At 45.2% G+C, this 12,195-nt stretch overlaps 1 protein-coding gene across 1 annotated transcript in view; it reads right to left on the bottom strand.

Annotated features, from left to right (window-relative positions):
• ddo (D-aspartate oxidase) overlaps positions 1-10,583 on the bottom strand; it is a 139,836-nt gene extending 129,253 nt beyond the window's left edge. Inside the window, exon 1 of the mRNA XM_078212360.1 lies at positions 9,271-10,583. The gene's annotated coding sequence lies outside the window, so the exon portion shown is untranslated. The remainder of the gene's footprint in view (positions 1-9,270) is intronic.
• Between the last annotated feature and the right edge of the window lie 1,612 nt (positions 10,584-12,195).

Here is a 12,195-nt window from a genome sequence, read left to right as displayed (position 1 = left end):
CATGCTGGTTAGGTGCATTGGCCATACTAAATTCTCCCGCAGTGTACCCGAACAGGTGCCGGAGTGTGGCAACTAGGGGATTTTCACAGTAACTTCATTGCAGTGTTAATGTCAGCCTACTTGTGACACTAATACTTAAACAAGAGCAGAAGTAGACATATGGCCTGTCGAGCCAGGTCCGACAATCAATCTGCTCATGGTTGATCTTAAGCTTCAACTTCACTTTCTTATCTCTCTCCGAACCCCTTGATTTCCTGAGAAATACAATTGTCTGATTAGGATAGCCATTTTCCTCTGGGTGCTCCGGTTTCCTCCCACAGTCCTGGTTAGGTGCATTGGCCATGCTAAATTCTCCCTCATTGTATCCAAACAAGTTACACTGAGGAAGAATCTAGCATGGTCAATGCACCTATTTCAATCAGTAAGATTCTTACAGTTCCACACGTCAAAAGATTGGTCTGATCGGCAACCTTGTAAATAAGGCTCGATCCTTTTGCTCACACAAGCTTCACACAAACTCATAAACGGGCCTAAAAGTGCCCAGTCTACCTCAGATGACCAGTCTACCCAATCTGTGCTGTAATAATGGAGTGTGTTATTAAAAAAACACAAGAAGGGGCGGTACGGTGGCACAGTGGTTAGCACTGCTGCCTCACAGTGCCAGGTACTGGGTCACTGTCTGTGCGGAATCTACGCGTTCTCCCTGTGTCTGCGTGGGGAGTTACATTTGTTACAGTTCCATATTCTGGAGCAAAAAAAGTGCAGGTTCTTCTGTTTTCACATGGCTGTTAATTGTATCAGGTGCGACAGACCCAATTTTTATAGGACCATAATGCTGGATGAATATGGTGTCACAAGTCAGATTGCCATGGATAACGGGAGGAGGATCACAGGTGTGGAGGTATCTCAAGGCAGACAAAATCTGGGTGCACCATCTCTTCCAAGCCTTTTCTTTCACAGTTTTGTGGTTCTTCTTCGTTTTCTTCAAAAGCTGTTTTAAACTTCCTGATGACATGTATTCTATTATAAATATAACCCTAGCTGGAAGGGCAATGTATCTCAAAAGTTTGATCAACAGATGAAGCTAGCAGTTTCACGTTGCTACTTTACAGTAGCAGCACGAGAGGTATTGGCCACTAACAGGAAGTGGGCATCAAGCCAAAGAGACATTCTGCTGGTTACACAAAAGAGTAACATGGTGCATGAATTTCAGTGCCAGCATGATGCTAGGTATATAGGCCGTCGGTTCCAGAGACTGGCTAGCATGTCCTAGCCACAGTTCGCAATGGGCAAGGTACATACAGTACCCAACCAGCTCATGCTTGCAAAACTCAAAATACGGAGCCCAATATTTGATGTGATTCCGTGATTGGACAACATTTTGTGAATAATCTTGAGTGTGCAAAGAATTACGCTGGCAACCAATTTAACATTGTCAGTAGGGCTCACAGTGTGGTACATTTACATGTACTGGAAAAGTACATATACTAATAGAAAGAGCCCGTTTATCTGAAGGCAGAAAGAACATGTACACACATTGCGCCTGTTTCAGCTAAATAAAATAAGTGGCATTCACTGACTCATTCCTCAGGACAATGCCTTGACCAATGGAGGTTAAACTACTTGGTTTAAATTTCAAACAATGCTTGGAAGTTAACTGTCAGTCACCTGGTGAATTCTCCATGGCAGGTACTCTGGGCACTTTTAGGCCTGTTTATGAGTTTGTGTGAAGCTTGCATGGTGAGCAAATGGCTCTGGCCCTATTTACAAGGTTGCTGATCAAACCAATCTTTTGGCATGTAACTGTAAGAATCTCTACCAATCAAAATCTACTTGCAACGAATCAGCACTTTCTTCACATCCAGTATAAATTGCTGTTCTTTCCTGGCCTCAGTATTTCTGCAAATTGTCCTGATGAGTGCAAGACAAAAAGCTTTGATATGTCTCTTATTTCAGCAACGTTCAAGTCCTGTACGAGTAAACAACTATTTATAGTCATAGGGGTTTACGGCATGGAAAAAGGCCCTTTGCCCCAAATTGTTCATGCCGCCCTTTTTTTTAATGACTAAGCTGGTCCCAATTTCCCACGTTTGGCCCATATCCCTCAATAGTCATTTTACTCATGTAATTGTCTAAACGCTTTTTAACCTATCAACCCAGGTTCCAGTGTTTTGTGTGAGCCAGAAAAGCAATAACATGCCAGTGTTGTATCTGCAGCCTTGTTTACCTACTGGCTTTGCTTCACAAGAACAAGATCCAAGGATGTGCGGGTTAGGTTGATTGGCCATGTTAAAATTGCCCCTTAGTGTCCTGGGATGCGTAGATTAGAGGGATTAGCGGGTAAAATATGTAGGGATATGGGGGTAGGGCCTGGGTGGGATTGTGGTCGGTGCAGACTCGATGGGCCGAATGGCCTCTTTCTGTACTGTAGGTTTTCTATGAACTCTGGTAACATGTCTAATGCATGAGAGGAAACTTTAATGAGAGCTAGAAACTTTGAACATGATACTGGAAGGGACTCTGATATATACTGTTGCATAAGCTCACAGCATTTGGATACTTGAAACTAGACTTTTTGAAATGGATAGGGATTACTGAAACAGAGTAATATTGGGCTGTAGATTGAAATGCCTCAGAGACCCCTGGTGCTTTCTAACATATCAAACAACCTTGTGTTATCATTCGATTCTTGCAGGCAGGGCCGTCCTTTCCGGGATTATGCAAACTAAACCTTGAATTAGCCAGATTTGGAAAGAGACAAATGAAACAATTTATAGAGATATGCGAGAGATTAAATGGATTAGAAAAGGTTAATCTGGAACATTATTCCCAGTTAAACATAATTTGCAGTCTCAATTTACTAGCCAGTAACAGGCAAGTTCTGGGTTCTTCGCACACAGACTGATTAGGACCTCTGTTAGTATTCTGGGATTCATAGAATCCCTACAGTGCAGAAGGAGGCCGTTTGGCCCATCGAGTCTGCACCAGCAACAATCTCACTCAGGCCCTATCACCGTAACCCCATGTTTTTACTCTACTAATCCCCCTGACACTAAGGGACAATTTAGCATGACCAATCAACCTAACCCGCACATCTTCAGACTGTGGGAGGAAATGGAGCACCCAGAGGAAAGGTGAGCTAAATTGGCTGGATGGTCTCTTTCGAGTGTATTTATTTCCTGTGAATAATTCCTTAAGGTCTATTCCTGTCCAGCCTGGTATATAGTTACTTTTCACATTGACATCCTTTTCTGTTTATTTGTCATACCCATTTCACAGATTAACTAATTTCCTTGATGACCTTTCCTTGGTGTCTCGGTTATGACTTTTGCCTCTGTTAACTCTGAGAGTGCTTCTCAGATTCTTTCTCTTCAGACACGGACCTCCTTTGGCAGAAGCACTAAACTCCTATTTTAGAAATTGCTTCTCACATTTGCTTCATTAGCAAATCTAACTTAGTGTCCTTCCCATTTGGATATTTTCTCTGCTCCCTTGACAACCATTTAAATCTTCCATTCTTGCAGCTAATCCATATAGCAACTTCACCAAAGCACCGTAAGACAAACCCAGTTTACCGGCAATTTATAGAAAACATTTCTGTAAATCTGTGGCCATTCTGGCTCAATCCTATTATAGCTCTGGGGAGATGCATTGAAAGTTAGGCCTCGCACCCCCAGCAGAGCACCATTTCCACAAGCGTGTCTCTGTGAAACTTGAGAACTTCACTTTCCAACCGATAAACCCAAAAATGTACATGGCATGTGTCAAAATTTTCAATTGGTTCTCTCAGTGGGCAAGCTTCTCAACTGGAAAAAGAAATTTGGAAAATTTCATTTTGTTGTCACCATGCCAGTTTTTTTAACACTGGACTACATCAATCCCGAGTAACAAGACAGAAGCTATTTTGGTTTGGATCAGCAGAAGGATCCAAAAAAGTCATACTTAGTCAAGCTACTATTGCAATGTAACTGTGTGTCAGCAGTGGCCTCTGTTCGAGTTCGAGACCTGCTCCTGAGCATAAGAATCTATGGTTGACATTCCAATGCAGTACCTGTGGGAGGCGCTGTCTTTTAAATACATAGATTCCCTACAGTAAGAGGGAGACCATTCGGTCCATCGGGTCTTCATCAACTCTCCGAAAGAGTATCTTACCCAGGCCCACAACCTTGCCCTTTCCTTGTAATCCCGTGCATTTACCATGGCGCATCCACCAAACCTACACATCTTTGGTCACTAAGGGGAAATTTAGCATAGCTAATCAACCTAACCTGCACATCTTTGAACCTTGGGAGGAAACCCACGCAGAAACGGAGAGAATGTGCAAACTCCACACAGACAGTCACCCAAGGCCGGAATCGAACCCAGGTCCCTGGTGCTGTGAGGCAGCAGTGTTAATGACTGTGCCATGGTGCTGCCCAAATGAGATATTAAATTGAAGACCCCCCCGCCTGCTCGGGTGGCTGTAAAAGATCTTATGGCACTATTTGGAGAAGAGCAAGGGAGTTATCACCGGTGATCTAGTCAATATTTATTCCTCAATCACATCACAACAGATTATCATGTCATTGTCACACTGCTGTTTTTGGGAGTTTGCTCTGTCTAATTGGGCTGTTATACTTTCTTACTAATGTCACTATTTCATTGGCTGTAAAGGGCTGCAACATACAGTATATATGTTCAAGTCTTTCTTTTGACGGTGCTTGCAGTGCCGGTAACTGTAAGGTAAATGTTACCTTGGGTCAAGTAGCGTCTTACAAGAAAAGCAGAAAATGCTGGAAAATCTCAGCAGATCTGACAGCATCTGTGGAGAGAGAATCATAGAATCATAGAATCATAGAAACCCTACAGTGCAGAAGGAGGCCATTCGGCCCATCGAGTCTGCACCGACCACAATCCCACCCAGGCCCTACCCCCACATATTTACCCACTACCTACGCATCTCAGGACTCTAAGGGGCAATTTTTAACCTGGCCAATCAACCTAACCCGCACATCTTTGGACTGTGGGAGGAAACCGGAGCACCCGGAGAAAACCCACGCAGACACGAGGAGAATGTGCAAACTCCACACAGACAGTGACCTGAGCCGGGAATCGAACCCGGGACCCTGGAGCTGAATAATAAATAGAATAAGGGTCATCGAGACTCACAACATTGGCTCTAATCTCTCTCTACAGATGCTGTCGGACCTGAGATTTTTCCAGCATTTTCTGTTTTTGTTTCAGATTCCAGCATCCGCAGTATTTTGCTTTTACCTCAGTATCTCACTTTCCTGATTGAAGCCAACTGTGCAATTGGCATCAGTTTGTTTCCACTATGTAAATCTCAAATGGCCAGCATTCCAGGGGAGGACAAAGAAAACACTTCAAAGACACTCTGAAATGCTCCTTGAAGCATGACAGCTTTGCCATTAATGGCCAGCTTGCTACCCAGTTGTTCAAAATAGTGACAACTTGTCCATCAAACTGCATGACGCCTTGAATTCAAATGCCTTAATAATGAGGCAATGACCGCAGAAAAAAGGAAGCAAATCCTGATTTGGGATTCCACTTCCCCATGGGAGGTCCCGCCTCTCGGGTCCAAAGATCCTGTGGTTTGAGAATTGGCCTGTTCAATCGACTTAAAGATCCAGGGCAGAAATACATAACTCTAAGTAGAGGTCATCCTCGAATCGAAGGATAATTGTCACCATCCTCACACACTCTGCATTTTCTAGCTGGCAGGTTTCTGCTACATGAGTAAGAAGCAGCCATAGCAAAATCTCCCTTTGGACTTCCTCCAACCCTGGGGAGAGAGAAAGTAATAAATATTTGGCTCACTCAGCATGAAATATCATTATCTGCTGACTAGGACTGTTCCTGGAATTACGTGACAAGTATTGCTGGCTCTGATTTCACATTCCTTCAGCTTAGTGAAACTGTATAGTTCGTGCATTTTATGATAGTCATAACAATAGAGAAATGGGCCAGTAAAGGGCAGGTGGCATTTGATACAGAGAAATGTGAGGTGAGGCATTTTGGCTAATGGGATATTGAGAGACAATACAGATTTAATGGCTCCATTCAATAGAGTGTGCAGAGACAGAGGGACCTGGGGATTCGTGTGCATTGATCATGACCTATTGATAGAGTGGCTTGCAAAGCAAATGGGATCTTGAATCTCCTAAATAAAGGCACTGACTGCAAAAGCAGGGATGGTAACTTCTATAAAGCCCTGGTTAGATTCCAACTAGAGAATTGAGTCCAGTTCTGGTCACCACACTTTAGGAAGGATGTGAGGGTCCATGAGAGAGACTTTAGCTACAGGGCTAGGCTGGAGAAACGGGGGTTGTTCTCCTCGGGCCAAGGAAGAGCAAGGGGAGATCTGATCGAGGTGGACAAGATTACGACAGGTTTAGATAAAATAGGCAAAGAAAAGCTGTCCCCGTTAGCTGATTTAGGAGATAATATGGGATGATGTGAGGAAGAACTTTCTTTTCGTTATGCAGAGAGTGGGAACGATCTGGAACACGCTGCCTGTGAGGATGGTGGAAGTGGAAGAATCAATGATTTGAAAAGGAACTAGGATAGGAACTAGACAAACAGTAAACAGGCAGGGCTAATGGATAGAGCAGGGAAATGAGACTGAACTGGAGTGTTGTACAGACAGCAGCTATGGACTGGCTTCCTATCTGTTATCCCTATGTACTTTCTATACCCCCCTAGGCTATCAGCAGTGTTGATTTATGTTATTTAAACTTCCCCTGTATTTTCCAGACAACCATGAGGGTCTAGATTTGGCAGTACCATTCTTATTTTTGGAGGAGACATTTCTGCTTTGTGCCCTAAGGATCTCATTTATTAGTGCTTACATCAAGGTTTACATTGATTTATCTTTTAGCGGTCTTGTCCAATCCACCTCAGCCAAATCACTTGTCAGTTTTGGAAAAATTTGCCTTCCTCAGTTTAAAACTTTTTACTCCTGATTTATCTTTGTCCTAAAGGCATGGTAGCACAGTGGTTAGCACTGCTGCCTCTGTTGCCTTAAAAACAGTGAGGTTATGTTGCAGCTGTATGAGGTGCTGGTGAGGCCACACCTGGAGTACTGTGTACAGTTTTAGTCTCCTTACTTGAGAAAGGATATACTGGCACTGGAGGGAGCGCAGAGGAGATTCACTAGGTTGATTCCGGAGTTGAGAGGGTTGGCTTATGAGGAAAGACTGAGTAGACTGGGGCTATACTCCTTGGAATTCCGAAGAATGAGGGGAAATCTTATAGGAACATATAAGATTATGAAGGGAATAGATAAGATAGAAGCAGGAAAGTTGTTTCCACTGGCGGGTGAAACCAGAACTAGGGGGCATAGCCTCAAAATAAGGGGCAGCAGATTTAGGACTGAGTTGAGGAGGAACTTCTTCACACACAGGGTTGTGAATCTGTGGAATTCCCTGCCCAGTGGAGCAGTTGAGGCTACCTCATTGAATGTTTTTAAGGCAAGGATAGATAAATTTTTGAACAGTAAAGGAATTAAGGGTTATGGTGAGCGGGCGGGTGAGTGGAGCTGAGTCCACAAAAAGATCAGCCGTGATCTTATTGAATGGCGGAGCAGGCTCGAGGGGCCAGATGGCCTACTCCTGCTCCTAGTTCTTATGTTCTCACTGCTCCGGGGCCCAGGTTCAATTCCGGCCTTGGGTGACTGTGGGGAGTTTGCAACTTCTCCCAGTGTCTGCATGAGTTTCCTATGGGTGCTCCAGTTTCCTCCTACAGTCATACGATGTGCAGATTAGGTGGATTGGTCATGCTAAATTGCCCCTTAGTGTCCCAAGATGTATAGATTAGATTGATTAGCCATGGGAAATGTGTGGGGTTGTTGGAGAGGGCCTGGGTAAGATGCTCTGTCAGATAGTTGGTGCAAACATGATGGGCCAAATGACCTCTTCTGTACAGTAGGGATTCTATAATTCTAACTGCATTGTGGTCACTAACCCTGATATGGTCGCCCATTATCACTTCACCCACTTGCCCATCTTCATTTCCCAAGACTAAATCCAGAATTACATCTCCTCTCTTGGGCTTGTCACATACTGCTTAAAATTTCTTAGACACAGTACATGAATTCTTCTCCCTATATTGTTTGAAACCCAATTAATGGCCAGGATCCTACCAAAAGATTCTAAGTCTTTAATTCGCATGAAAATGCGAAGAACTCCCGCCGATTTTTTTTTCTGTGATTTTTTTCAAAATGAATCTCCCACACTCTGAGCACGGCAGAGTGCCCTAGCTGGATTCATGCTGAAAATCATGGGGCGGGGCCTTTACCCACTAGAGAGGCTGACAGCATAGCTCTGAGCGGACCATTGCACATCTGTCAGAGTGGAGATCAGTGCACGCGCAGTAGCCCCGCATTGCTGGCTTCCAAATCGCTGGTCAGCCCAATCACTAGCCAGCCCTGCAAACCCCCATCACTGGCCAAAGTCCAAAGATGTGCGGGTTAGGTTTATTGGCCAGGTTAAAAACAAAATTGCCCCTTAGAGTCCTGTGATGGGTAGGTTAGAGGGATTAGCGGGTAAATATGTGGGGGTAGAGCCTGGGTGGGATTGTGGTCGGTGCAGACTCGATGGGCCGAATGGCCTCCTTCTGCACTGTAGGGTTTCTATGATTTCTATGATTTCTGACATTCCAAACCCCCCCCCCCCCCCCCCACCTTGATCAATGACCTCCCCGGGCTAGCCCCAACCGCACCCCACCCCCGTCCACCACCACCACCACCTGGATGGCTGCCCTAATGTCTGTCCTCCCTCCCTCTGCCCGTGATCTCGAATGCCGAGTGGAAGTGGGACCCCCCCCCCCCCCCCCCCCACCCCCAAAGATCATGCCCAAGTAGGCCCCACCCCCTTGGCACTGCCTGATGTCCAGTGACCAGTGCCAAAGTGTTCCTTGCGCATTGCCAATTTGGAGCTACATTTAAGGTCCTGTATTTAAATTTATTTCCTAACTTCCTATATTCAGCTTTCAGGACCTCATCCATTTGTTTACCTGTGCCATTAGTTCTATGTGTACCTGATGATTGGCTGTTCACCCTCCCTCTCCAGAATGTCCTGCAGTCACTCTGACAGCCATGCCACGACTTTGCTCTAGATTAAGCTAGTTAGCTACTCCCTTTAAGAGAATTTAATTAAGCTAGGGACCTTCCTTCGTTTCACACATTTCATTTATAATCGAAAGTCCCTACCTTTAAGCTAATGTATTATACTTTTATAAACTGTAAGGAAATACTCTGCAAGTATCACTTACCTATCGGCTGTTTCTGTTGGGACCGTGTCACTTTATGAAATGTGATGTTACCCCTGAAAGCTGCCGTGGGTGGCCCAGATGGTCCCCGCTGCAAGGCTGCCGCCGCTCGCCTTTCCGAGGAAAGGTCAAAAAGGAAAGGAACACCTCACTTGAAATCCCAAGTAGCGTAAATAATGTGGACATACGGAAACTACACCTTAATTTTATGCTTCCCAATCTAACAAGCAGCCAGACACTGCAGATTAGTAGAAATTATTCAGTCCTCAAATTTCATAAGAAATATAGATCAACCTGCATCAACTCATTATTTGAAGCATGGATTGAGGATCAAATCAAAAGGTCAAATTGATAAGAATAGACGTTGCTAATAAAATACTCTGTGGAATATGATAGTTTGAGTGTGGAAATGTCATCTGTGGAATGTGACTGGTCAGTGGCTGTAATATTAGACTACGGAGCTCGTAATGTTAGTGACTAAGAAGACATTTTATAGACGTTTGTCTTCTTTCCTGGTCTTTGCGTCTGTCTGGGGCTCCCCTCAGAATTTTTTACCCCATGGTGGGGTAAGTTGTGATGTGTTTGAGGGGGGGCAAGTGATCTGAGTTGAAAGATGTTTCCTCTTTGGTCTGTGTTGACTTGGGAAAGATGGAAAACTAGAGTCACTCAACAAGTTTAAATTCCTAGGCCCTGAACATTCCTCAGGCTGAAGACAGCAGAGTCTGATTCCTGCTAGCTTACTTGCTTAGTTGCCTTTTAGGTGAAGGTGAAATGTGGTAGGTGACATCTGTAGGTAAAAGAGCCAATTCCTGCAGAAAAGAGTGGAGACAGATGGATTGAGCAGGTCTCCAGGAATGTTGGGGCCCATATTAACAAGAGGGGAGGCAATGGCCTCGTGATATTATCACTAAACTATTAATCCAGAAAGTCAGCTCATGTTTTGGGGACCCGGGTTCGAATCCCGCCACAGTCGAGGGTGGAATTTGAATTCAATAAAAAATATCTGGAAATTAAGAATCTACTGCTGACCATAAAACCATTGTCGATTGTCAGGAAAAACCCATCTGGATCACTATGTCCTTTAGAGAAGGAAATCTGCCGCCCTGATCTGATCTATTTGTGACTCCAGAGTTGCAGCAATGTGGCTGACCCTCAACTTCCCTCGGGCAACAGGGGATGGGTAATAAATGCTGGCCAGCCAGTGACATCCATATATTACACCCATAAAAAAAATATTAACAAGGAAAGTACTCTTTAAAGGAGGTCAGTGAAGGAAAGCAATGTGATAGCTGCATCAATGACTTGTTCTACAGATGGCAACTGCCCAGTGGCAGTCTCCCATAAAAGAAAGGGATGGGCAACAGATGGGAGAAGGGAAGGGAGTGAGCAGTCTGTGGAGGGATCCCCTGTGGTTGTCCCCCTCCAAAATAGGTATATTGTTTTGGATTCTGTGGAGGGGGATGACCCTCCAGGGGTAAGCCACGAGGACCAGATCGCCTCCACGGAGACAGGCTCAGGGGTCCGGAAGGGAAAGAAGGGGTTTAGGAGAGCGATAGTTGTGGGGGACGCAATGGTTAGAGGCACGGACAGGCGGTTCTGTGGGAGTGAACGAGAATCCAGGATGGTAGTCTGCCTCCCTGGTGCCGGGGTACTGGATGTCTCCGAGAGGGTAGGAAGCATAATTAAAAAGGAAGGTAGTCAAACGGATGTAATTATACACATTGGTGAAAATGATGTAGGTAGGAAGAGCAGGGGGGTCATATGAGAGAAATTCAGGGAGTTGGGTGCTAGGCTAAAAAGTAAGGCCTCCAGGGTAGCAATCTCTTGACTGCTCCCGGTGTCTAGTGCAAGTGAGGCTCGGAACAGGGAGATTCTACAGTTGAACGCGTGGCTAAAGGACTGGTGCAAGAGGGAGGGTTTTAAATTCATAGATAACTGGGAAATCTTCAAGTCAGGATGGCAACTGTACAGAAAGGATGGGTTACACCTTAACTGGAAGGGAGCAAATATCCTGGCTGGGAGTTTTGCAAGAGTGTTTCGGCAGGATTTAAACTAGTGTGGCAGGGGGGTGGGGAACAAAACAGTAGGTCAGTAAATACTGAGGCTGGGGTTGAGCTGGGGGCCAGGGCAAGGCTAGCTAAGAAGAGGAGCACTCTGGAGGAGGATGACCTGACTGGGCCTGGAGGTCTGGAGTGCATCTGCTTCAATGCGAGGAGCGTAACGGGTAAAACAGACGAACTTAGGGCCTTAATGCTTATGCGGAATTTGGATGTGGTTGCGGTGACGGAAACTTGGTTAAAAGAAGGACAGGACTGGCAGCTGAATATTCCGGGGTATAAGTGTTTTAGGCGAGACAGAGGAGGGGCTAAAAAAGGCGGGGGAGTAGCGATATTAGTTAAGGAGCATATTACCGCGGTGCAGAGGGTAGACAACTTAGAGGGGTCATGTACTGAGTCGCTGTGGGTGGAACTCAGAAACAGGAAGGGTGCAGTCACTATGCTGGGGGTGTACTACAGACCACCCAACAGCCCACGGAAAGTGGAGGAAAGGATATGTCAGGAGATTCTGGATAGGTGCAGAAAAAATAGGGTTGTTGTAGTGGGGGACTTTAATTTCCCTGGCACAGACTGGAAAGTGCTTAGAGCTGGGGGTCCGGACGGGGAGGAATTTGTAAAATGCATACTGGAAGGTTCTTTGGAACAGTATGTAGATAGCCCGACTAGAGAGGGGGCTATACTGGACCTAGTTCTGGGAAATGAGCCCGGTCAGGTCGTCAAAGTTTCGGTAGGGGAACATGTGGCAAATAGTGACCACAACTCTGTTAACTTTAGGATAGTAATGGACAAGGATGAGTGCTGTCCTACGGGCAGGGTGCTAAATTGGGGGAAGGCTAACTGTAGCCAGATTAGGCAGGAATTGGTGGATGTT

This window comes from Mustelus asterias, chromosome 5 (assembly GCF_964213995.1).
Source record: "Mustelus asterias chromosome 5, sMusAst1.hap1.1, whole genome shotgun sequence".
NCBI lineage: Eukaryota > Metazoa > Chordata > Chondrichthyes > Carcharhiniformes > Triakidae > Mustelus > Mustelus asterias.
This window is presented reverse-complemented; position numbering and strand designations above follow the sequence as displayed.